The sequence below is a fragment of the Sciurus carolinensis genome, unplaced genomic scaffold, assembly GCF_902686445.1.
Source record: "Sciurus carolinensis unplaced genomic scaffold, mSciCar1.2, whole genome shotgun sequence".
In the NCBI taxonomy this organism is placed as follows: Eukaryota; Metazoa; Chordata; class Mammalia; order Rodentia; family Sciuridae; genus Sciurus; species Sciurus carolinensis.
Window position 1 is genome coordinate 50941 of NW_025920221.1, and position 26428 is coordinate 77368.

At 37.1% G+C, this 26428-nt stretch overlaps 1 pseudogene; it reads left to right on the plus strand.

The window, feature by feature from the left end:
* Positions 1-26428, plus strand: part of LOC124975188 (chromodomain-helicase-DNA-binding protein 1-like) — a 118315-nt pseudogene that overhangs the window by 28366 nt on the left and 63521 nt on the right.

Below are 26428 nucleotides of genomic sequence, written 5' to 3' on the forward strand. Positions count from 1 at the left end.
GTCTATACCCAAAGGTCTTAAAATCAGCATACTACAGAGATACAGCCACATCAAAGTTCATAGCTGGTCAGTTCACAATAGCCAGATTGTGGAACCAACCTAGATGTCCTTCAATTGATGAATGGATAAAGAAATTGTGGTATATATATACAATGGAATATTATTCAGATTGATAAAATTATGGCATTTGCAGGCAAATGGATGAAATTGGAGAATATCATGCTAAGTGAGATACGCCAATCTCAAGAAACCAAAGAACGAATGATATCGCTAATAAGAGGATGATGACACATAATGGGGGGTGGGAGGGGTTAGAGTTAGGGTTAGTGTTACGGTTTGGGGGCAAGAATGGAGGAAGGAAAAACTGTATAGAGGGAAAAGAGGGGTTTGAGGGGTGTGGGGAAGGGAAAAAATAACAGAATGAATCAAACATCATTACCCTATGTAAATCTATGATTACACTAATGGTATCCCTTTACTCCATGTACAAACAGAGAAACAACATGTATCCCATTTGTTTACAACAAAAAAAAAGGAACAAGCGTTTTCTTGCTGTTGCCTACCTATTGACTTTTCTATTCAAGAAGTTTGTCCTGGGGGCGATCCAAGATGGCGGCCTAGAGGGAGACTGCACCTCCGGTCGCTCCACAACCCAGGAGTTAAGAAGGGGAGGCATTGAGAGACTCGGACTGAAGTGGAGCCACGGGTGAGTCTGCCCACTGGGTAAAGCTCGGCCCGGGTGGCAGGCCCAGATAGAGGTGGCTTATCGGAGCCGGGCAGGGCAGCTAGAGTCATCCACAGGCAGTCCTGCGCACTCCGGCGGTGGGCCCCGCCCACACAGCCAGCTTCTCCAGGTTCTCGGAACGGAACTGGCCCGCTAGTGAGAGCCTGTCTGAACAGAGCAGGCTCCGAGTCCCGGAGCCCCTGCAGTGCAGTGTACTCCTGCAAAGAACCAGCGGAGAGCCTCGATCTGCAATAAGCCTCAGGGATAAGGGCAGGGCAGCCGGAGACCTCTTCAGGCGGCTCTGCCCACTCCGGCTGCGGGCTCTCTTCACGGGGCGATCCAAGATGAGACTAGAGGGAGACTGCACCTCCGGTCGCTCCACAACCCAGGAGTTAAGAAGGGGAGGCATTGAGAGACTCGGACTGAAGTGGAGCCATGGGTGAGTCTGCCCACTGGGTAAAGCTCAGCCCGGGTGGCAGGCCCAGATAGAGGTGGCTTAGCAGAGCCGGGCAAGGCAGCTTGAGTCTTCCCAAGGTAGTCTTCCACACTCCGGCAGTGGGCTCTTCCCACACGGCCAGCTGCACGGTGCAGGCCCACAGTGAGAGCATTTCCGCACAGAGCCAGTTCCAAAACGTGGAACCAGTAGGGGGCTAGGGGCAGTATTCTTCGAATGAGCTGCTTTATCAGATTCCTCCAAGACATCAGGCTACTGAAGGCTGGGAGGTGATACACTGGAAATCTACTGGGACACTATAAGCCAATAGTGGAAAACTGCAATATCTCAGGGTCCCACTGACAACTGACCATTATGAGAAAACAAGGGAAGAAAATGTCCCAAACAAACCTAGATACTACATCAATAAATCCCAATGACAGCACAGCAGAAGAAATGTCAGAAAGGGAGTTCAGAATGTACGTAATTAAAACGATCAGGGAAGCTAATGAGGAGATGAAAGAGCAAATGCAGGCATTGAAGGAGGAGATGAAAGAGCAAATGCAGGCATTAAATGATCGCACCAATCAACAGTTAAAAGACCAAATACGGGAAGCAAGAGATCATTTCAATAAAGAGTTAGAGATACTGAAAAAAAACCAAACTGAAATCCTTGAAATGAAGGAAACAATAAACCAAGTTAAAAACTCCATAGAAAGCATAACCAATAGGATAGAACACCTGGAAGACAGAACCTCAGACATTGAAGACAAAATATTTAACCTTGAAAACAAAGTGGAACAAACAGAGAAGATGGTAAGAAATCATGAACAGAATCTCCAAGAACTATGGAATATCATGAAAAGGCCAAATTTGAGAATTATTGGGATTGAGGAAGGCTTAGAGAAACAAACCAAAGGAATGAACAATCTATTCAATGAAATAATAACAGAAAATTTCCCAAATCTGAAGAACAAAATGGAAAACCAAGTACAAGAGGCTTATAGAACTCCAAACATACAAAATTACAACAGACCCACACCAAGGCACATTATTATGAAAATACCTAACATACAAAATAAGACAGAATTTTAAAGGCCGCGAGAGAAAAGAATCAAATTACATTCAGAGGGAAACCAATAAGAATATCAGCAGATTTTTCAATCCAGACCCTAAAAGCTAGAAGGGCCTGGAACAACATATACCAAGCCCTGAAAGAAAATGGATGCCAACCAAGAATCTTATACCCAGCAAAACTTACCTTCAAATTTGACGATGAAATAAGATCCTTCCATGATAAACAAAAGCTAAAGGAATTTACAAAAAGAAAGCCAGCATTACAGAACATTCTCAGCAAAATATTCCATGAGGAAGAGATGAAAAACAACGATGCAAATCAGCAACAGGAGGCGCTAGCCTAAAGGAATAGCCAAATAAAGGAGAAACCAAATCATGTCAAAAACAAATATGAGTCAATTGACTGGGAATACAAATCATATCACAATAATAACCCTGAATGTTAATGGCCTGAATTCATCAATCAAAAGACACAGACTGGCAGATTGGATTAAAAAGAAAAATCCAACAATATTCTGCCTGCAAGAGACTCATCTCATAGAAAGAGACACCCATAGACTAAAGGTGAAAGGATGGGGAAAAACATACCATGCACACGGACACAGCAAAAAAGCTGGAGTATCCATCCTCATCTCAGATAATGTGGACTTCAAACCAAAACTACTCAGAAGGGATAAAGAAGGACATTACATGCTGCTTAAGGAAGCATAAATCAGCAAGACATAACAATCATAAATATCTATGCCCCGAACATTGGCTCATCCACGTACGTCAAACAAATCCTTCTCAATTCCAGAAACCAAATAGACCACAACACAATAATACTAGGCGATTTTAACCTCTCTCACCACTGGATAGATTGTCCAAACAAAAATTGAATAAAGAAACTATAGATCTCAACAACACAATCAGCAATTTAGACTTAACGGACATATATAGAATATACCATCCAACACAGAATGAATACACTTTCTTCTCAGCAGCACATGGATCCTTCTCTAAAATAGACCATATTTTATGCCACAAAGCTACTGTTAGTAAATACAAGAAGATAGAGATACTACCTTGTACTCTATCAGATCATAATGGATTGAAATTAGAAATAAATGACAGAATAAAAAACAGAAACTTCTCCAATACCTGGAGATTAAATAATACACTATTATATGATGAATGGATAACAGAAGACATCAGGAGGGAAATAAAAAAATTATTAGAAGTAAACGAGAACAAAGACACATCATATCAAAATCTCTGGGACACTATGAAAGCAGTACTTAGAGGAAGATTTATTTCATGGGGTGCATTCAAAAAAAGAAGTAGAAATCAACAAATAAACGACTTAACACTACAGCTCAAAGCACTAGAAAAAGAAGAGCAGACCAATACCAAAAGTAGTAGAAGACAGGAAATAGTTAAAATCAGAGCCGAAATCAACGAAATCGAAACAAAAGAAACAATCGGAAAAATTAATAAAATAAATAGTTGGTTCTTTGAAAAAATAAATAAAATTGATAAACCCTTAGCCACACTAACAAAGAGAAAGAGGGAGAAAACTCAAATTACTAAAATTCGGAATGAACAAGGAAACATCACAACAGACACGAGTGAAATACAAAACATAATTAGAAGCTATTTCAAAAATCTATACTCCAAGAAAACAGAAAACCTTGAAGACATCAACAAATTTCTAGAGACATGAAGTACCTAAACTGAACGAGGAGGACATACACAACTTAAATAAACCAATTTCAAGCAATGAAATAGAAGAGGTCATCAAAAGCCTACCAACAAAGAAAAGTACAGGACCAGATGGGTTCTCAGCCGAGTTCTACAAAACCTTTAAAGAAGAGCTCATTCCAATACTCCTCAAACTATTCCATGAAATAGAAGAGGAGGGAACCCTACCAAACTCGTTCTATGAAGCCAATATCACCCTGATACCTAAACCAGACAGAGACACATCAAGGAAAGAAAATTTCAGACCAATATCCTTAATGAACATCGATGCAAAAATTCTCAACAAAATTTTAGCAAATCGCATACAAATATATATTAAAAAGATAGTGCACCACGATCAAGTGGGTTTTATCCCAGGGATGCAAGGTTGGTTCAACATTCAGAAATCAATAAATGTCATTCACCATATCAACAGACTTAAAGTTAAGAATCACATGATTATTTCAATAGATGCAGAAAAAGCATTTGATAAAATACAGCATCCCTTCATGCTCAAAACACTAGAAAAATTTGGGGTAATGGGAACATTCCTAAACATTATAAAGGCCATCTACGCTAAGCCCATGGCTAATATCATTCTAAATGGTGAAAAACTGAAAGCGTTCCCCCTAAAAACTGGAACAAGGCAGGGATGCCCTCTTTCACCGCTTCTATTCAACATCGTCCTTGAGACTCTAGCCAGAGCAATCAGACAAACCAAAGAAATTAAAGGGATACGAATAGGAAAAGAAGAACTCAAACTATCCCTGTTCGCTGATGACATGATTATATATTTAGAGGAACCTGGAAATTCCACCAGAAAACTTTTAGAACTCATAAGTGAATTCAGTAAAGTAGCAGGTTACAAGATCAATGCTCATAAATCCAGTGCATTTTTATACATAAGTGATGAATCTTCAGAAAGAGAAATTAGGAAAACTACCCCATTCACAATAGCATCGAAGAAAATAAAATACTTGGGAATCAATCTCACAAAAGAGGTGAAAGACCTCTACAATGAGAACTACAGAACACTAAAGAAAGAAATTCAAGAAAACCTTAGAAGATGGAAAGATCTCCCATGTTCCTGGATAGGCAGAATTAATATCGTCAAAATGGCTATACTACCTAAAGTTCTATACAGATTCAATGCAATTCCAATTAAAATCCCAATGATGTACCTCGCAGAAATAGAGCAAGCAATTATGAAATTCATCTGGAAGAATAAAAAACCTAGAATAGCTAAAGCAATCCTCAGTAGCAAGAGCGAAGCAGGGGGTATTGCAATACCAGATCTTCAACTCTACTACAAAGCAATAGTAACAAAAACGGCATGGTATTGGTACCAAAATAGACAGGTAGATCAATGGTACAGAATAGAGGACATGGACACAAACCCAAATAAATACAATTTTCTCATACTAGACAAAGGTTCCAACAATATGCAATGGAGAAAAGATAGCCTCTTCAACAAATGGTGCTGGGAAAACTGGAAAACTATATGCAATAGAATGAAACTAAACCCCTATCTCTCACCCTACACAAAACTCAACTCAAAATGGATCAAGGACCTCAGAATCAGACCAGAGACCCTGCATCTTATAGAAGAAAAAGTAGGTCCAAATCTTCAACTTGTTGGCTCAGGATCAGATTTCCTTAACAGGACTCCCATAGCACAAGAAATAAAAGCAAGAATCAACAACTGGGATAGATTCAAACTAAAAAGCTTTCTGTCAGCAAAGGAAACTATCAGAAATGTGAAGAGAGAGCCTACAGAGTGGGAGAATATCTTTGCCAACCATACCTCAGATAGAGCGCTAATTTCCAGAATCTATAAAGAACTCAAAAAACTCTACACGAAGAATACAAATAATCCAATCAACAAATGGGCTAAGGAAATGAACAGACACTTCACAGAAGAAGATGTACAAGTAATCACCAGATATATGAAAAAATGTTCAACATCCCTAGTAATAAGGGAAATGCAAATCAAAACTACCCTAAGATTTCATCTCACCCCAATTAGAATGGCGATTATCAAGAATACAAGCAACAATAGGTGTTGGCGAGGATGTGGTGAAAAAGGAACACTCACACATTGCTGGTGGGGTTGCAAATTAGTGCAACCACTCTGGAAAGCAGTGTGGAGATTCCTCAGAAAGCTTGGAATGGAAACACCATTTGACCCAGCTATCCCACTCCTTGGCCTATACCCAAAGGACTTAAAAGCAGCATACTACAGAGATACAGCCACATCAATGTTCATTGCTGCTCTATTCACCATAACCAGATTGTGGAACCAACCTAGATGTCCTTCGGTTGATGAATGGATAAAGAAACTGTGGCATATTTATACAATGGAATATTACTCCGCAATGAAGAATGATAAAATTATGGCATTTGTAGGCAAATGGTCGAAATTGGAGAATATCATGCTAAGTGAGATAAGCCAATCTCAAAAAACTAAAGGACGAATGATCTCGCTGATAAGCGGATGAGGACATATAATGGGGGGTGGGACGGGCTAGCATTAGGTTTAGGGTTAGGTTTAGAGTTAGGCTAAGGAGAGCAGTAAGAATGAAGGAAAGAAGGACTGTGTAGAGGGAAAAGAGGGGTGGGAGGAGTGGGAGGGGTGGGAGGGGTGGGGGGGAGGGGAAAATATAATAAACATCATTACCCTATGTAAACGTAAAAAAATAAATAAATAAAAAAAAAAAAAAAGAAGTTTGTCCTGTGTCAAGGCATGTGATTGGGAATTGACCATTTCATTTTCAGGTGTACAGCCAGAGCCTTTTGAAGTTGAAGACCACCTGATTGAGGCTAGGGGGAAACTTCACCTGCTGGATAAGCTGCTGGACTTTCTGCATTCCAGGTATAGGTATATGTACTGCTCTCATTTAGTGACTGTTTAAAACCTAATTAATGAGGAACTTACTAATTTTATGAGACTGATTCAAGTTTTCCTCTTTACAAGACCCTAATTCAGGATCAACTTTCTCTGAAAATATACACCCACCCCATTACACCTCATCCCAATCCACTCTTCCCCACCATTATTCTTTCTTTCTTGAATTCCTATAGCATTTAGGATTCCTCTTCAGCACTTGGAAAGCCCTACCTTAATCTACTGCCTGGTTGATCAGTATATGTTCACCTCATCAGTCCAGCTCTATTGTTTAGAGCCACAAGGACAGAGTCAGCATTGAGCATTTCTTTTGTAATTGCCTGCTGATACTTTGTGTTCAAGTGACACATAATAAAGGCTCAGTAAGCATTTATTCTTGTTAACCTGTGGGGTTTGATTTAAACTCAAGGGGTCCTTGGAATAATCTTTCCCAGAAATGTGAGCTGTGTATCAGAAGACCAGAATTTCAAAATTGTCCCTTTAGGATAACTGTCCCGGGTGTGGTCTTAACTAACCTAAAATTTCATATTCGGCAAAAATTTCCAATCTTTTGCAAGTTAAATAATTGCATGTATTATTGTGCTTAATTTTCTTTGACATATCAACTATAGGTGCATTAGAGATGAAGAAGAGCCCATAAATACCCTCCATCCAAGTTTTTTATGTCCCAGACACAGAAAGGTCTTGTCCAAAGTCATATAGCTAGCAAATGTCAGAGATGAGATAAGAATTGAAGTACTCATCTTTATTTAAGCTCAATGCTTTCCCAAAAATTTGGGCTAGAATCTGGCAGGAGCTCTCCCTAACTCTTGATCTTATCTTTGTGGTAAGCTTAAATTAAGTTTATTTTCTTATAAAAGAATATTGTTTTGTCAACACTGTACTTCTTTGTTCAGGCAAATTTTAAAATAATGTCTGATAACAAGGAGCTCTCAGTTTGATTTTGCTCTTAATGCATTATTTTGAATTCTTTCCTCTTTTCACTATCTGTATGCAAGTTTCCTTATGTACCATGGGGGATTGCTTCTCTAAAGTAATGCTTCTCAGCCTTTTCCAGATAATAATGACTTACACCCCCAAGTGGGGAATAGCAGTAGAGAGCTGATCACAGCTCTTTAGGATCTTGGGGAAGGGGTACACACATAAGTGAATATTGCCATTTACTCTTCATGTGCTTATTTATTTCACTATTAAAGTGAAAGTTTATATTTATTTTCAATGAGTGAAGTGACATTCCAGAAATAGGCTCCTTGATTGCTCTAGGGTTTCCATAGTTCCTGGTGAATTGACATGTGCCCTGAGAATACCTCCACTGTAGCTTTAAAACTGCTCTGAAGAATGCAGCTACAGGGAGTTTCAAGATGGCGGCCTAGAGGGCGGCTGTATTTCATGTTGCTCCAGGACGCAGGATTCAAAAGAGGAGATAGTGAGAGACTTGGGACAAGCTCAAGGCCGCCAGGTGAGTCTCTCCTGTTGGGGAGGCGTCCCGGATGGGGCGGTAGCCCCAGAACGCAGGGAACTTTGTGAAGTAGAGTTGCTCGGTGAGACGCCCCTCCCCCCGCTGGAGCAGTAAACACGGACAACTGGTATCATCATAGAGAAGGCAGCTCAGCACAGCGCTTGGACTCGGAGCAACCAGTGGGGCTCCGGGCAGCTGCCTGAGGAGGAGCTGCATGGTGAGCTGTTTAGGCTCTGAGTGACTGCTTCTGAACACCGGGGGGTTGCCCAGAGGAAGAGGAGGAGCGTGGCAGGTCACTTGGTCTAGGAGTGACTGCATCAGAGCCACAGGCGGTTGCCAGAGGAGGAACTGCATGGCAAACTGTTTGGACTCAGAACGACCACTTCTGAACACCAGAGGTTTACCCGAAGGAAGAGGAGAAGCAAGGCAGGTCACTTGGTCTAGGAGTGACTGCATCAGAGCCACAGGCAGTTGCCAGAGGAGTAGGCGAGTGGTGAGTTGATTGCACTCAAAGCGACTGCTCCTGAACACCGGTGGCCTGCCTGGAGGAGGAGCATGGTGGGTCACTTGGTCTCGGAGCCACCACTCCTGAACACCCACCTAGTTCCCCTTTGGATGACCATTGGTCAACAAGTGGAGGCACCTCTGCCCACTAGCAGGGAATATACCCAATCTCAGGGTCACAAACCCTAGAGAGGCAGCTTCCTTGTAGAGCACTGCATTATCAACTTCCTCCAAGACTGCAGGCTACTGAAGAATAAGAGGGGATATACTAGCAATCTTCAGGGACATTATAAGTCAATAGAGGAAATCTGCAATATCTTAATGACCCACTGATTCCTGAACAATATGAGAAGACAAGGGAAGAAAATGCCCCAAACAAATCTAGTTGTTACATCAACAAATTCCAACAAAAGCATGGCAGAAGAATGACAGAAAGGGAGTTCAGAATGTACATAATTAAAATGATCATGGAAGCAAGCGATGAGATGAAAGAGCAAATGCAGGCATTGAATAATGAGATGAAAGAGCAAATGCAGGCATTGATTGATGGCACCAATCGGCAGTTAAAAGAGCAAATACAGGAAACAAAAGACTATTTCAATAAAGAGTTAGAGATATTGAAAATAAACCAAACAGAAATACTTGAAATGAAGGAAACAATAAACCAAATTAAGAACTCCATAGAAAGCATAACCAATAGGATAGAACACCTGGAAGACAGAACTTCAGATATTGAAGACAAAATATTTAACCTCGAAAACAAAGTTGAACAAACAGAGAAGATGGTAAGAAATCATGAACAGAATCTGCAAGAACTATGGGATATCATGAAAAGGCCAAATTTGAGAATTATTGGGATTGAGGAAGGCTTAGAGAAACAAACCAAAGGAATGAACAATCTATTCAATGAAATAATATCAGAAAGAATGCAGCTACATGTGGAGGCACTTTGTACTCTTGTGTAAAGTATGTGGAGTTTCTGAGAAAGTTATATGACATTTATATTTCTACTTTAGCAATTGACTTACTTATAAAATTGCATTCTTTGATAAATTTTGTGTGAGGATAACTCACTTAAATACTACTAGAGTTTCTCCTTTTCTTTTCCTTGACAGAGGCCGTTGAGTTTTACTTTTCTCCCAAATGATCCAGATGTTGGATATTCTCCAAGACTATATGGATTACAGAGGTGACTCCCCTGGGTCACTACATTACTGAAGACTTTTTTAGATTTAATGATCAAATAGGTCCATGATGAATAATAAGGGGTGCAGGAATGTTACAGAGGAAGAAAGTGCAAAAATATTATTCAGAACCAAAAGAAGATGAGGAAAGGGGACAGCACTATGTGAAGCAGATGTGAAAATGTTGAGTGTCTTCAAAAATATGATAAGTCAAGCTTCAGTGACAGAAATTTTCAGTGTCTTGCAATATTCAGCTCAACACTTGTGTACTTATTCAGGATTTGTAAGAAAAAGAATATTGATAGTACAGAGATTCCACAAATCATGAAGGGGAAGGTAAGACCAATTATTTCTATGGACAATTGGGAATGTAGGCAATTACCTGAGAACTCTGTTTTATATGTAATAAAATTGATGTGGGATAATGGGGAAAAGCTTAAACAGGATGATTTTTGAGTCTTTGGTAGATTATCAGCTGCAGAAATAAGAGTCTTAAAATTTAGTTCAGAGTGGTCTCTCAGATCCACTTGATGCCCTCCAAGTACTGCAGTAACCTGGAAACTTGCAGAAATGCCATTGGCACATGGAGAAATCTCCACTGTGAAAACATGAGAAGTTTACAATTCCCCTTCCTTACCTGATAAATGGTGGTAAGTGGAGAGTCCAAAAGCTTCATTGAAAAGCAGATGCTGGGTAATCAGGCAGGCTCCTAAGTGCTTGTATTACTGCTTGACTAAGTAAGGATTGTATCTCAGCAAATAGAAACTACCATAGAGTGTGGATATTTAGGGTTGCCCAAGAATAATCAAAACTCAATATTAACTGTTTTAAGTGCCAAAACTTTGGCTGAATGTGTTTTAAAATCCCAGGATAGAGTGTTATGGTGAGATATTTTGTAAATTTCTGTATTGTCCCCCTAAATTTAGATTTTTTCCCATGGGATTTATTTAAAGTAGGGCAATGCCTGGATATGGGAAAGGACAATATAGGCATCTGGTTTAGGAATGACATGACTTTTTTATTTCCTGAAGAGTCCTTGAAAAGAGTTAAGCTCTGTTTGTTTGTTGTTGTTCTTGTCTACTAAAGGCTATGGTTATGAGCATGTGGATGGTTCCATGAGAGAAGAGAGACACCTGACTATAAAGAACTTGGGACAGCAGCCCATTTTTATTTTTCTCCTAAGTACCAGGGCAGAAAAGCCACATAAGTATTGATGAAAGCAGACAAAAAAGGAGTGGTGTAGTACTTCTACATCCCAACCATTGATACATTTTTTCATAATTCTCTGAAAGGTGAGGTTATTGCCAAGGAGAATAATAAAAGTAGAGAATCAAGGCAGATGACATAGCATAGTACTGGACTTCTACTTTGGAGCTCTTTTCTGTCCAACCTGTCTAAACTGTAATGTCACAAAGAAGTGAGGCTGGAACCTGAGCTTATTGGAAAGTAATTCTGATCTGCTCTGACCTCTGACCTGGGAAAGTCTTGGATTTTTTTGTTTTTATGGTAATTTTGAGGAAGTTTTATTTATGTTCAGTGGAGGCAGCTCTCCATCCAAGCAGTGAATTTGGAAAATAAGATAATCTCATTGCTAGTTGCCCCTACTCCATGAGTACCCCTGGAATAGTGTTGTAAAGATTAACAAACATTTTGTTATATAAAATGTGATCATAGTGAAACTTCCAGCTATTTGTAATTATTATGAAATTTTCCATATGACTTAAATCATAATTATCATATGACACCTGAGGTGCTTTGTCAGTTATGGGGTGCTCTCATATACTATTAAATAATTTGAAATCAGTGATGGGAGATGGAATTTTTCTTACATCCTGAATCAAAAAGACCTTAAATTAATTTTGAATTCATAATATGAGTCTCATTTTCCTATTTTTATAGACCTTAATTCATATGGACTACATGTAGGAATAAAAAAAGGATGTGTGTCCTTGATAAAAGAGAGATTAATATATTTATAAAAAGAAAGTTCAGACTTATTTTTAAAGCATTTATTAAATGCTTTGTGCTATATGGTTATATAAAAGAAGTGTTAGATATAATCCTTGAGTATAAGAACATTATTTTTCCAGTACATGTCTTTCTGTCTAATTAACTCAATAATAAGATATAATCAGACTGCCTTGGCCTCAGTCTCTTCCAAGGTCATGTTCCACATCCTACATCAGAGCCATTCATTCAGTTGTCTCATGGTTAGTCTTAGGGGAAACTGGAAGGATTATGTCAAATGCATCGTCAGGTTGGGAGAGAAATTCCGTCTGTGTTTTAAAGATTATATTATTCTTACTTAGAGAGCAGATATTTGAATCATCTAAAATTAGAAATAAATAAACCTCTGCTTTTCTATTAATCTCCCTGGAGGCCTTAGTAGATTATCTAGGATCTGAAGCAGTCCTGGATGTTTACCTTTCCCAACACTGATTGTCATATTTGCTATCATGTTTTTGCTATAGTTGTGCAGAATTTTCATTTAATGGGTTTCCTTCCAACTATCATGTGGTGAGTTTATTACCACATATTGCCAGCAGGTGGCAATGATAGCTTATGACTATGTCCCAAACAACTAAATACAGCTTAAAATGTTCCCCATAGTGAAGAAGGTCTGCACTAGCCAACTTCAACCCAAGAGGAAGATAATTTTTATGGGACACATTTTTAAATAAAATGATCACCTACATAGTAATAGGATATAGTGGATAAAAAGTTTCTGTAGCCAAGTGCAGTAGTGCATGCCTACAGTCCCAGTTACTCAGGAGGCTGAGGCAGAAGGATGGTGTGAGCCCAGGAGTTGAAGGCCAGTGAGGGCAACACGACAGAATCCTGTCTCAAACCCAGGAGTAATAACCACAGATTCTTAAATACGGGCTGGAGTCCTGCCTGACTCTCATCTTCTAGTGGTGTAACTTCAAATAAGTCCCTTAAATTAGCTGTGTTTCCATTTCAGCATCTGCAAAATGAGAATTATACTGGAAAGGATGCAGACTTGTGAGGGTTAAAAATTAATTTATGTAAACCTTTTTGAACAATGCTTGGAGAATAGTAAAGTAAAAGTATAACTGTCATTATTGGATATAATTTACCATCTCTCAGTAATCAGTCATTATTATTTCTTTTTTCCAAATTTAATTTTATATGAAGGCTTTAATGAGAATGTTCCTGCCTGACTTGTCTTTATATCCAGCTGGGAGTCAGTAGTCCTTATGAAGAGGAACACTTCATTCAACTCTTGGAACAAGTCCTTTTAGGCTTGTTTCAGCAATGAGCTGTAACAATCCTGAGAAGAATAGTCTGCTCTGTACTAGTTTTCACATTAATCAAAGAGAATGCATAATTTACCTTCATAGTAGTCTAAATTTCTGTAACCCAAGGTACTTCCTTGACCCTTTTTCTGCACCACTGAATAAAGACCATAAAGTTGTTGCATTAAGTGTTCTTGTCTTGAATTAATTTTTATGATATTGTCTTTGATTAATGTAGAAACCAATTCAGGAAGACACGTTCAAGTTTTCTCTAGTCAGAGGCATGTATCATCCCATCTTCTCATTAACTAGTGTCAGGGTCTTCCAATCTTGTAGCTTGCAAGTGTGTTTAAGTACTTTTCTTAATGTGCATTGCAGACCTCTCCTTTTTTTAAATACATATTTTAGTTGTAGATGGGCACTGTTTTATGCAGCTTTTTTCCTATGTGACTAAAAGTCCTGACCTGAACAACCATAAAGGAGATAAGATTATTTGAGGGCTCATGGTTTCAGAGCTCTTAGTCCATAGGAGGCTGACTTCATTCCTTGAGGCTCAAGGTGAGGCTGAATATCATGATGAGAGAGTGTGGCAGCACACATCATGATCAGTAGCAGAGAGAGACTCCACTTTCCATATATAAACTATATACCCCATATCTATGCCCCCAATGAACAAGTTCCTTCAGCCACAACACACCTGCCTCTAATTACCATTCAGTTAATCCCATTAGGGATTTATTCACTTTTTAGGCCAAAGCTATGATCCAATCATTTCTCCTCCAAACCTTCTTGCATTGTCTCATATGTGAGCTTTTGGGGGACACCACATCTAAACCATAACTGACAATATCCTTATTTTATTTATCTTATTGAGGTGCTGAGGATTGATTCCAGTGCCTCACACATGCTAGGTAAGGACTCTGTCACTGAACCACAATGACAAACCCCAGACCTCTCATTTTTAGAGCTGTTTTCTGAAAGAGCATGTGTCCTTATTCACAGATTTTTCTAAGCAGAATACAATCAAGCTTTCCAAACATGCTTCACAGCATTAAATTAAGCATCCTTTTCTGCCCCTTACCTCTCATTCTGTTATATTTGATAATTAAATTTTCCCAGTTCAGGCAACGTAAGGTGAAGTGGCACTTTTGACCACTCCAGGGCTCCAGAGTTGGGGTCAGAGATGTTAGCCTGAAAGAGAAAACCACTCAGTTGGACTGATTTCAGGTGTTCAGTATGAGTGATTCTAGCCTTGTGTCTGTTTTTCAGTTTCTTATTTGCATGTTGCTGATCATGCTTCTTTTTTGTATGGTTTTTAGGTAGAATTGGCATGAACTTAGCAGCAGATACTGTTATTTTTGTTGACAGTGATTTTAATCCTCAAAATGACTTACAAGCAGCTGCCAGAGCTCACTGAATTGGTCAGAACAAGTGAGTGAGTTAGATATCTTCATTTTCCTGCTCTGTTGGTTTGTAGTTCTGGATTGGGGAGGAAGGTGAAGAATGTAGTCCTGACAACAGTGTCATACTGGAAGTTGAGAACCACTGTTTTTTTATTTTTTTTTTTATTTTTTGCAGTGCTGGGGATCGAATCATGGGCCCTGTGCTTGCAAGGTGAGCACTTTACCAACTGAGCTAGCTCCCCAGCCCATCACTGGGTTTTAACCCCATTTTTGTCACTGACTTGCAGTGTCATGTTCAGTGGGTAACATGATCAATTTAGTCTCACTTTGTTAAAAAGAACAGTTAAATTGCAAAATGATTAGAAGAAACTTTTAGACTTTATTTAGAACCTAACTCAGTTTAAAAATGGCGTTAAAACTGGTATGGTGGCACATACCTGTAATCATAGCAACTTGGGAGGATGAGGCAGGAGGATCGCAAGTTCAAGGCCAACCTTGGCAACTTACTAAAACCCTGTCTCAAAATAAAATATTTTGGGACTGGGGTTGTGGCTCACTGAAAGAGCACTTGCCTAGCATGTGTGAGGCAGTGGGTTGAATTCTTAGCACTGCATATAAATAAATGAAAAAAAAAATAAAGATCCATTGATATCTATAAAAATATTTAAGTAAATAAATAAAAATAAAACATTTTTTTTTTATAAAATGCTAGGGATATAACTCATTGGTAATGTTCCCCTGGATTTGCTTCCCAGTACCATGAAATGAAAAAAAAAAATGGGGTTAAGAGGTAGTGGAACTACCCTTTGACCTCAGGATAACATGCCTGCCAGGGGTTGCCCTTGGCTATAAATAACATCCCAATTGTGGTCACTTCATCATTCTTTCCCTGACTCTTTTGGGAAAGGTTTAGAGAGAAGTTGAGGCCAGATCTCTCAAACAAAGTGCTTAGGTCCAAATGAGCAATGTCCTTTTAATTGTTTTCTTAATATGGTCTGTGGTTCTGCTTCTTTTTTGGTGTATTTTTCTGGCATGATTTTCCTCCCAACTTTGCAGACTCATTGCATACTGCTCTCACTTGACTTACATACAGGGCTGTGAAAGTTATTTGACTGATTGTCCAAGACACTGTGGAAGAATTAGTTTATAGGAAAGCAGCTTCTAAACTGCTGCTCACCAACATGATCATAGGAGGTCATTTTACTCTTGGAGCCCAGAAATCTTTGGCTGATGCTGACCTCCAGGTAAAATATATTGTTCTTTTATTTAAAGTCCCATGACTTATAATCAGTACTCCCTGTGGATGTAAATGCAAATAAAAAGTACCAGCATTAACCACTCTTTGTCTCCAGTTACAAATTAGTTTGTTAGTCTAATTCATACCCACTCAGTACCTACTACATGCAAGGTGCCATAGAAGCTAAATGAGTGTGGTACTTAGGCAGAGAAAATAGAATAAAGAGAATGGGCTTTAAACAGTCAAATTTGGATTCAGATTTATACCTTATCACTTACTGGATGTATGACTTTGAGCAGGAAACTTAACATAATGGATATAATCTCTTTGGGGTTTCTAAAAATGTGTATGCCACTGGTTATCTCAGAGAGAATTTGTTTGTTTTTTTTTTTTTTTGGTTGTTGGTTTTTAAAGGAGAACTTGACTTAATCAGTAATGATTAATTTCATACCTACTCTTTATTCCCAGACCATTTATACAGTGACGTACAGTACTCATTCTATACCCAGAGGAGAATGAACAAGACTGAGAATTCAAAATTATGCCATAGGATATATGGATGAAAGAGTAGAGTTAATTTGCTTGAGGAAACAAAAATTAGATAGGAGTCAAATGCTGACTTGGAAGATTCTGGAGAGAGCGCTCTTTTGGAAAAAGGCTTAGAGTTATTCCATAGCAGCAACTTTTGAGCTAAAATTAGAACACTTATTATAATGTACCCTAGGTCCTTTTGAGAAATTATATACAGAGAGATCAACCCCTAGGATTCTGGAATGATTCAGGCATGAAGTGATTAAAAAATGGCTGACAAGGGCAGTAGCTATGGGATGGTCTGCTGTAGGAGACATTGCAGAGAAGAAATGACAGGAGTTGATTCTTTTTTTGAGGCAGGGACTGAAAGAGATAGCAAATTCAAAGATGACTTTAAGGCTTTAAGCCTGAATGATAAGAATAGAAATTAGGAAGATAGGTGGTAAAGTGTTAGGAAGGTGAAAATAATGTAGGCTTTATTCAAAAGAGTTTATAGTAAAAATTAATGTAAATTATCATTAGAGGGAGACTCTGTAAAGGAAAGGATTTCATTTAGAAAAGCTCACAAGAAAAGCAGACTTTAAAAGATATCAAAAAATTCAAGAGGTATGCAAAAGGGGAAAAATTACACAGTATTATAAGCAGAATTATCAAGTTTACAATTAGTCCAAGTATGGGTTAAAATATAGCAGTTTTCTCTCACACACACCTGTATCTTTGCACATCAGCATTGCAGACAGGGATCAGTGCTATATTTTTAGGGAGTCATTGACTTTCAGGAAAAGTTCACAGTTATTTGGGTACTACAACCTCAAAGAATAACCCTAGGTTTTCTTTGTTTTCTTGTTTTTTTTTTTTTTTAACTTTGGAGTAACTGTGGAGTCTGACTTTTTCTATATTTTTAGTGTTCTGCATACTCATCTGTCATGGTGGCAGGGCAGTTGTGCATTTTGTTTTCACACTATTGAAGAGGCAATTACTAATGTAAGGTGAAAGCTTGAGAGAGAGGTAGGAATATACTGTAGATGTCTAAATACATTTCTTTACAGAACCTTGAGAGATGAGCTCATTGTGGGTTGTAGTGAAGGTGAACATATTGGGAGTTAGAGGAGATGAGGTCTCAGATGCTCAAACTCTTCCCCAGTGGAGGGAAGTCCAGACATTCAATTAGGTGTTTCCCTGTGATGTGGTCTACCAGCACATCATTGTGAAGTGCACAGGCACAACTCCCTGCTGTGGACCAATATAGACTACTGGCTGTTGGAGAGGACCTTGGTGGGACATCATGCCCAGGTCAGGGGTAAAAAAATCTCACTCTGGTTTTGTATGATTTTTTCCCTCCCCATCCAGACAATGAGTTATTTATGGTTTCCAAGGACAAGGGTAATAACTCACTGCCTTGTCTCAAAAGAAAGCAAGGATTTTTTTTTTAATTATTAAAGAATATAATAGTAAAAAGATGTGGTTCTGGTTTGATATATCTAAGCAGTGAAGAGTTGTGAAGTCCTGAAAAAGGAAAACAGGTCATTTATCCTGCAAAGAGAATACAACAGAAGGAGAGGGACAGATATAGATGTAGTAAACATTTATTGAATGCTTACTGTGTGCAAAGCATTGTCTGAGGTATACTTTTTCCAGTTGTTTTATGAAGAAGAGTAACAGAAGAATGACATAGACAATGTCTTTAAAATTTTTAAGAAATTTTCCAAACATCATTCAGAACCATTCTAATTCAAGCACTCTGTAACTTCCAACTACATGCTCCTAATTACTATAATATACTGCTTTTTATTTTTGAAAAAAGGTAGTTCCTTAAAAACACATTGTGAGTGCTCAATAGCAAGGGAAGCCAGGAGATTTAAGTCAAAGGGAGTGGAAGGGAGGATCCCAGTGTGAACTGACCTTCATCATAAATACTTGGCTTTCCTCTGTTTTGGTTACTAAATGCCAAAGCCATTTGCCTTGGTGTATATATATATTTTATATTTTATGTTTATATATAAATGTAAGTAATCTATATACATATTTATGTATATGTCTCTGTGTATAAACTGGCTAAACAAATCTGTTCCCTTCTTGAGAAGAGGTATGTGTAACAGTTTATTTTCAAATGTGTGTTTCTTCAAAAACTAAATGATTTCTTACTCTACCTACAAGAATACATTATAAAATGTGTGGCTAGCTGTTCTCTGTGATACTTTCTAGTACTGTAGAGGTACCGAATGTGTCAGTCTGGGTCTCCATTTTTCTATTATTTTCTCCTGTCTGTCCTCCCCTACATGCATATCAATCTTTCTGTACCAGACACAGATGGAGACATTTTTGAACTCACCCATGAAAGTAAGACCTAGGTCAGCCTGGAAGTGAGATTAGATAGAGTAGTAACATGTGTCACCAAATCTGGCAGTTCACATTTTTCTTTATCAAAATAGGAGTCTAAAGAAGAACAATGGTTTGGGGGTATTTCTTCTTCATCACTTCTCCTTTCTCAGTACAGAGCAATTGATAGAATTTAAGATTCAAATGATCAAGGGACCATTATTCAAACCCATTCCACTCTCTCAAATGCCACCTCAATAATTATTTGTACTTCTTTATATATCTGTATTTAAAGTGTTTTTTGATGTGCCATATTTAAGGGTAGGTAACAAGATACATTTCCAAACTTGTTTCTATATGGAAAAAATAAAGTTTGGTTCATTACAAGTAAATGGAAGAAAACCAATATTCTACCTCTAAACACTTATCATCACAAAGTATGTATTCCCCCAAAATAATATCAGTGAAAATGATACATATATGAAACTGAATGAATATTTGCAATCACAGAGGAGACATGTACAGAGACCAATGTGCAGGTTGTATAATTGTAAAAAACTTCAGTCATAGCATTTTAGCAGTGATCAAGCAAACATTAATAGAAGGTGGGGGGTTTGCTGCCCTTTGCAGTCTATTTGGACTAAAGTACTTATTTTAAGAACACACACAGCGTGAGGCAGTGCTCTGAGTTATTCTCCATTTCTACAGTAGTCCCTGCATAGAGCATTTTGATCTATTAAAAATTTTATTATCCCATTTCTAGTAAGTGGATATCGAGTGTGAAGTATTTTGAGGAAGAAAGATACCAAGAATAAGATTTCTGTTTATTTCAATATTTTCAATCAGCATTTAATTTTAAAAATATTTTGCTGTTTTAGTTGAAATTCTTGCCCATTGACTTAATTTAGTTTCTCTAAGAATCTTGCATTTTGTATGGGTTCTTTTATTCTACAGTTTGTTTGTTTGTTTGTTTTTTAAATTTAGTTGTCAAAGAACCTATATTTTATTTATTTATATGTGGTGCTTAACCCAGTGCCTCACACATGTTAGGGAAGTGTTCTACTTCCCTACAGAGGTATACACTGTTATAACAACAGTACTTATCATATAATTTTTAATGATATTTCTTTTTCTAACTCTTTTGGACCAGTAGTTATTTACAGCTAGGCCTTGTGGAATTGAAATTGGAATGCCCATCGCTATTCTATCTTCAATGAGTTCAATGGCGCCAAGCAACTCTCAAATTCTTTTGCAAACCTGTCCTTATCATGAAACAGGTGGAAGGAAGCATTCTCTTCAAAGGTCTCTTTTAGCTTCTAGCTCACACATTTCACTTTCAGTAATTTCCAGTTCCCTGAACCAGCTCCTTTTATTTTAGTAAAGAGTTTACATATGAGGGAGTACCACTAGTGTCTGTTGTGGATTTTGGAGCCAGTCCCATTACTTTGCAGTTACAGCATACTGGAGTTGTTAAATTTTTTCCCTAAAACTTGTGTTCAAACAATAGAGAGAAACTAAATTCCAATTGAAAATCTGAATTTCTAACTAAACCTAATCTTAGTTTCTGAAAATTCAAGTAATATGTTTCCATACAGTTCATTTTTTAGCCTTTTCATAATCCCTGCCATTTAATGCCTGGTTTGGATCAGATATTTATTCACATTTCAAGTTGGTTTCTGTTACTTTGTAGTTAAAGATTACAGTTAACCTAATCTCCAGTGGGCACTTTCTAGTTCATTCATCTACTTTGGAACATTCCTGCTTCATGTATAGGTTTGGTGCATTGTAATGGTGCCTCATGATTTTTTTTTCTACAGAACAGAAAATGTTTTATCACTGTTTTAAACTATAATACACAAACGAATCTCTTTGTTGTATCTGCAGGTAGTTACACAGTGATGTGATTCCTGAAGAATTTTCCCCAGGTTTTCTTCCAATTTTACCATCAATTTAGTAAAATATAAAGCAGTTTATCATGTCTCAGTTTCCACAAGCTTTGTCTTCATTATCTAGTTTGATATTTGTATTATAGTACATTTTTTGATCCATCAAATTTTTTGACTATCCTCACAAAAGTCCTACAAAATCACTGCTTTATTGTTTGAGTTCATCACCAATCAGCTTTCAAAATTTTACATTTTTATTAAGAAATATATAAAAGTGTTTCATAATTAAAACAAAAAATAACATTAGATTTTTAAATGTTCATTATGGCTGCAGGTATTCAGAGAAACCAAACTCCTATTGATACAGTAAATATATCAGTTGGGTGTGATTTTTCTATAGGAAGAATCAAGGCTAATCTTTTGAAATAATATGCTCAACTGGAAAGTATAGCGGTCTGGATGCTATGGACTGGTGACTATTTATTTCAGATTTTTGTTAGGGAGGAGAAAAGATATGAATATCTAAGTGACTTCAAAGTTTAAAAAATGCTCTTTAGAATATTTTCTTTTATGAATGGTTATTGTCTAAATATGGCTTACTTTACTCTTAAAAATGTTACTTGGATATTACATTTATTAATTTTAATTCAAAAGAGATTTTAAGGCATTTCTTACACAATTGAAAGCTAAAAAGAAAAAGTGATATGAATATGCATTCATATTTTGCATATTATAAAAATAATAAAATTTTACTAGAGAGTTCTTTGGTACTAATTTTTGTCATTCAAATATTTTCTCTTAATACTAAAAATATATGAATCTTTCACATAAAACTGAATGCAAAAGAAAGCACAACTGGTTATATTGTATATAAAAGCACAGTTCAGCATATGCAGAATTAAAGACAAAAAAATGTTCACATAAGGATGTGAACTGAATTCCATGGAAAGCATTAAGAAAAGTTCTTCACTGGTAACAGTGTTCAATGCTTAAGAACTAAGTGCACATAAAAACAAAAACATGAAAATTCACATAATACAAAATGAATTTTCATATATACTTGAATATATAAAAATAATTTTTAAAATGTCATCATAAATGTAGACTATCCATGTAATGAAATGTGCAAACAAAATGGATAGTGGTTTCACAATATCCTTCTTTTGACACAGGTAAACTAGCTTAGGGGGACAAACTTGATGAGTTAATGAGACTTTAATTTCAGCCAGATTTCATCAGAATTTCTGAGAGCTCAAATAAAGCAGTACTGGAAAAGCAGTTCTGTCCAGATCTGACTGGCACTGACATGTGACTGTTAAGTAGTGCAGGGAACAGCAGGGGGCCAAAAAATTAAAATAATAATTACAAATACCCTGGGAAAAATGGGATTTCTTACATTCCCAAACAGACCACAGTAGTTTGGTTCTATTATCATCCCTGTGATGGATCAATTTCTAATCCATTTTATAGAATGATTTACAGAAGACAATTCCAAGATTACCTAGAGCAAAGAAGAATAAAGCTCATGTAAGATACTTAATTGTTGTATATGACAGGCTACTAGAAAAATTACTTAATTTAGATGTTACTGAAGCATATTCAAATACTGTTTTTAAAACATTCTAGGCCATCTAGGAATGCAGATCTGCTTTAAATATTGAGAAAAAAATAAATCAGAATCTTTATAAATCTGTACTTTCTAATATTATATCTTGGAATTTGTCAACAGTTTACAGAGCACTACAAAGATATTTCTCTGTATACTAAAAATGAAGATTGTTTATCTTAAAATTTTTAGAAGAAATATCTCTTTTAGAGTTGAAAATGTATTTTAAAAATATTTTTATTTGTTCTACTTAGTTGTACATGACAGCAGAATGCATTTAGTTTCCTTGTGCACAAATTGTTTATCTTTTGTTTTAGTTGTCAGTGGACCTTTTTTGTTTATATGTGGTGCTGAGAATTAGACCCAGTGTCCCACACATGCTGTACAATCCCTCTACAACTGAGCTCTAAACCCCAGCTCATGAAAAAATACTTTCATTGATAAATAATCTCAATCTTAATAGAAATAAGACTCATAAGAAAAAACTTATTATACAGTTAATTTCTGTATTGCTAGCAACTAAGATGATAAATAGCAAGATAAAAAGATATGTGTTTTAGTGACAAGTGTGAGTTCTTAAGAAAATCCATCATCTGTGTCCCCAACTGAACAAGCTGAATTAAAGGCCTCCTGTTAAAACCTGACTGTCTGTACCTAGATGTTTTTTTTTTTCTAGGATCATATATGTCAAAATGATTTCCTGTACTGTCTTGTAGCTTAATTTCTATTTAGTCCAGAATAAGTTTAAATATTAAAAATCAGCACTAAATATAAAACTACAAAGCCTGGCACCTGTTAGAATCACAATAAATATCTGTAGAAAAGTAAATACATTTTTGCACTTTTTAGACTATTTCAGTATCTGTGCTTTCTTGCTGATCAAGGGCTGTCATTTCAGTTGATATCTAGGGGCTACAAATGAGCAGGGAGTTAAAGTTTTGATTACATAAAGGCCAGAACTAATAAGCAGCAAAACCTAATTTTAAGCTCTGATTGGAATTTATCTGTACTAAATTGCCCAACTTTTTACTTTGGCAGGGGTTAGGGGCTACCTTAATTACTGGTTCAATGAATTCAGTGGTTATTGGTATATTCAAGGTTGTTTTTCTTTTCTGGTGCTTTGAAATTTTAATTTTTCATAAAATGTTATCTACTTCAACTGTGTTTTCAAATTCTTCACATATAATTTTTAGTCATTTTTTTATGCTCCTAACCACGATTCCCATTGACTTGGAGTAAAAAATGAAGGACAGAAGGCCTTGAAATTTTATTTTTAGGGGTTTTTTAAGATTATGTTTGGGGTTTTTGTCCATCTTGTTGCTATTTTCTATAGAATTCACTTTCTGAGGCTAGGTATTTGGCTCAGTGGTAGAGTGCTTGCTTAGCATGTGTGAGGCATTGGGTTTGATTCTCAGCACCACATGTAAATAAATGAATAAAATAAAGGTTCATCAACATCTAAAATTATTTTTTTTAAAATGAATCCCCTTTGGTTTTATTAGTCTTATCTGTTATTTTAAAGAGATCATTGACTTCTGCCCCTAAATATTTATTTGGGTACACTCAGTTGTCACAGTTATCAATTAACCTGGCTTTACTGGCATGTTTCAGTCCTTTTAATTTGCTCTTTACTACAGTCCCCCATTTTTTTCACATAATATTTATTTAATAGAAATGGTAGTGATAAAAGTACAAATTATAAGAGATCCTACAGGTGGTCCAGAAAGTAGCTAATATTGGGGATATATGTCTGGCAGAAGTCCCAAGCAAAGTTGGAGCCCAGTGCTCCATGTTGGACCACATTTTTTTCTGGACTTTATTCTCTCCCATTTCCTGTTTCAGCATCTTATGTATAGAGTCCTAATGGTCAAATCAAGCCTGTGGCATCAGAAGGATGTTTGGGATTGTTGGTCTGAGATAACATGGGATAACTTTAAGAAACCAATAGGAAAATGCACTTGATAGAAAGGCACATCATTTCCTGACTGAGGGCAGTGTGCTGTTTGGGGGTGTGGGGGACAGGGTCAGGGAGTGGGATCATAGTCCTTTTTACTTTGCAGCATAGGCCAGACTTCTGTCCTTGGCCTACTTTTTCTCCATAGTCATACGTCAACCTGACAACCATTTCCATTTTCAGCATCTCCAGTCAATGCTTCTTTTCCAAGAGTGTTGCTCTTCTCTGGTGCTCTAAGTCAGTGACAGTACTGGATGGGATTGCGAACTAAATTTTAATCAAGCTCTGACACTTACTAGTGTGTGATCTTGGGTAAACTGGGCAATATCTCTGTGCCTTAGTTTCCTCGACTTTAAAATAGAACTACTAGTAGCATTAAATGAACAGCCATGATGAGTGGCCCAGAATGGCATACAGGAAGCCTTCAATTCACATTAGCTATTGTTACTAAAATATTGCCAGTCTCATAGTCAGTCAGTTTGCCTCTTACTCATTTTCACTACCTGCTTATTTCTCAAACCAAACTCAAGCTCTCCTCAATCTTGCCTCTGAAATGTCTTCAAAATTAATTCCTATGTCCACTCTCCCTTCAGTGTAGTAGTGTAATAATTTTCTCCTATCTTCCTGTTCCTCCCACTTTCTATTGGATTCTTCCTTCACATGGATATCACTCTTGAAGGTATAACAGTATATTAAGGTTGAACTCTTCAAGGCCCACACCTCCTTTTCAGAATTCATTTATCACCTGGTCTCTTCCTGAATATGCTTTCCCTATCCATATTAGGCAGATCTATTAAGTTCTAAAATATGCTTTGTTCTTTATCAAAATCCTGTCCCTTCTCCCAGTTCAGTTCAGGCAGCACTTTTTCCTCATAATCTGGCCAATCCCTGGATGCAAAGAACCATTCATTCCCTGTGCACTTTGTTTACTCTCCAGTTAATTCACATGTTGCATATCTCTTACAGTCCCTGCTTCAGACCATTGGAGATATTTGATGACTGAGATTTGTCAATCTAAAAATTTCAGCACACAGTCTAAAATGCAAATTTAAACTAGCTCCTCCTAGTTTGAACATGTATCTGTACCTACTGAGTATGGTCAAATTTGATAAAAATCTATTTAAAAGTTTGGAATGGAACAGACATGTATGCTCAAAATGCCAAATTATCCAATTGAAAAGGACATGTCTCTTTATTTGTAAATTTGGATCATTGACATTCAATATTTAGCACAGTGTCTTTGGCATCTCTCTCTTTATAAAGTATTTCTCAGTTCAAAAGCCGACATCTCCCAGAAAAGCTAGTGCATTTTCTCCTTATTTGGAATTCTTTAATATCTGGTATAGCCTGCTATAATGATTATAGATAAATGAACAATTAATGTACATGAATGCTTGTGTGCAGAAATTCCTCAGCTCTGTCAATTGTCCCACTCAGGTTCCCAGTCTGCCTTTGCAAAGATTACAACAGAAAACCTATCAGCATCACTTAAAATTTGTTGTAGATCAAGTCTATTTTGTTTCCTTTACCAGTACATTAATAGCATATGTGGAAGAGGTTTGCTATTTTGAAAGATTACTCTTTTATGTTTAGTGTGAACATAATCATAATCTGAATGGTGATAATGCATCAATTGCAATTTCTAGTTTCAGAAAATCTTTCTAGTATAATGTATTTTGTTTATCATTTAAAAAATTGCTCTGTTCAATGATCCTTTTCATTGGAAGAGTAATAGTATTTTAAAAGGTGAAAATTTGTTTTCCCTAAGTTTCATGATCCAACCAAAAAAAGAGGGCCCAAGACCATATAACCCAACAGTCATCAAGACTGGGTTGTATTTTTTTTTTTTTGGAGGGGGTCACACCAAGAGAAAATTCAGGACTATTTCATGAAACTAAAATTGAAACTCTCAAGCAAGTAGTCTTTCAATGCAGCAATACAGCCAGGTACAGTGAAACAGGGCTATAATCCTAACAACTCATGACTGGAACAAGAGGATCACAATTTCAAGGATAGCCTCAGCAACTTAACAAGATCCTGTCTCAAAATAAAATTGGCTGAGGATGCAGCTTATTGGTAGATTACCCCTGGGCCAATCACTAGTATCACACCTCACCACACACAGTGCAATTTATTCTGCAGATTTCTAAATGTAAACTAGACACAACTGGCCTTCAGTGGTTAACAAAGTATCATCCCTTAACCAAGGACATTATTAGGCACTTGAATA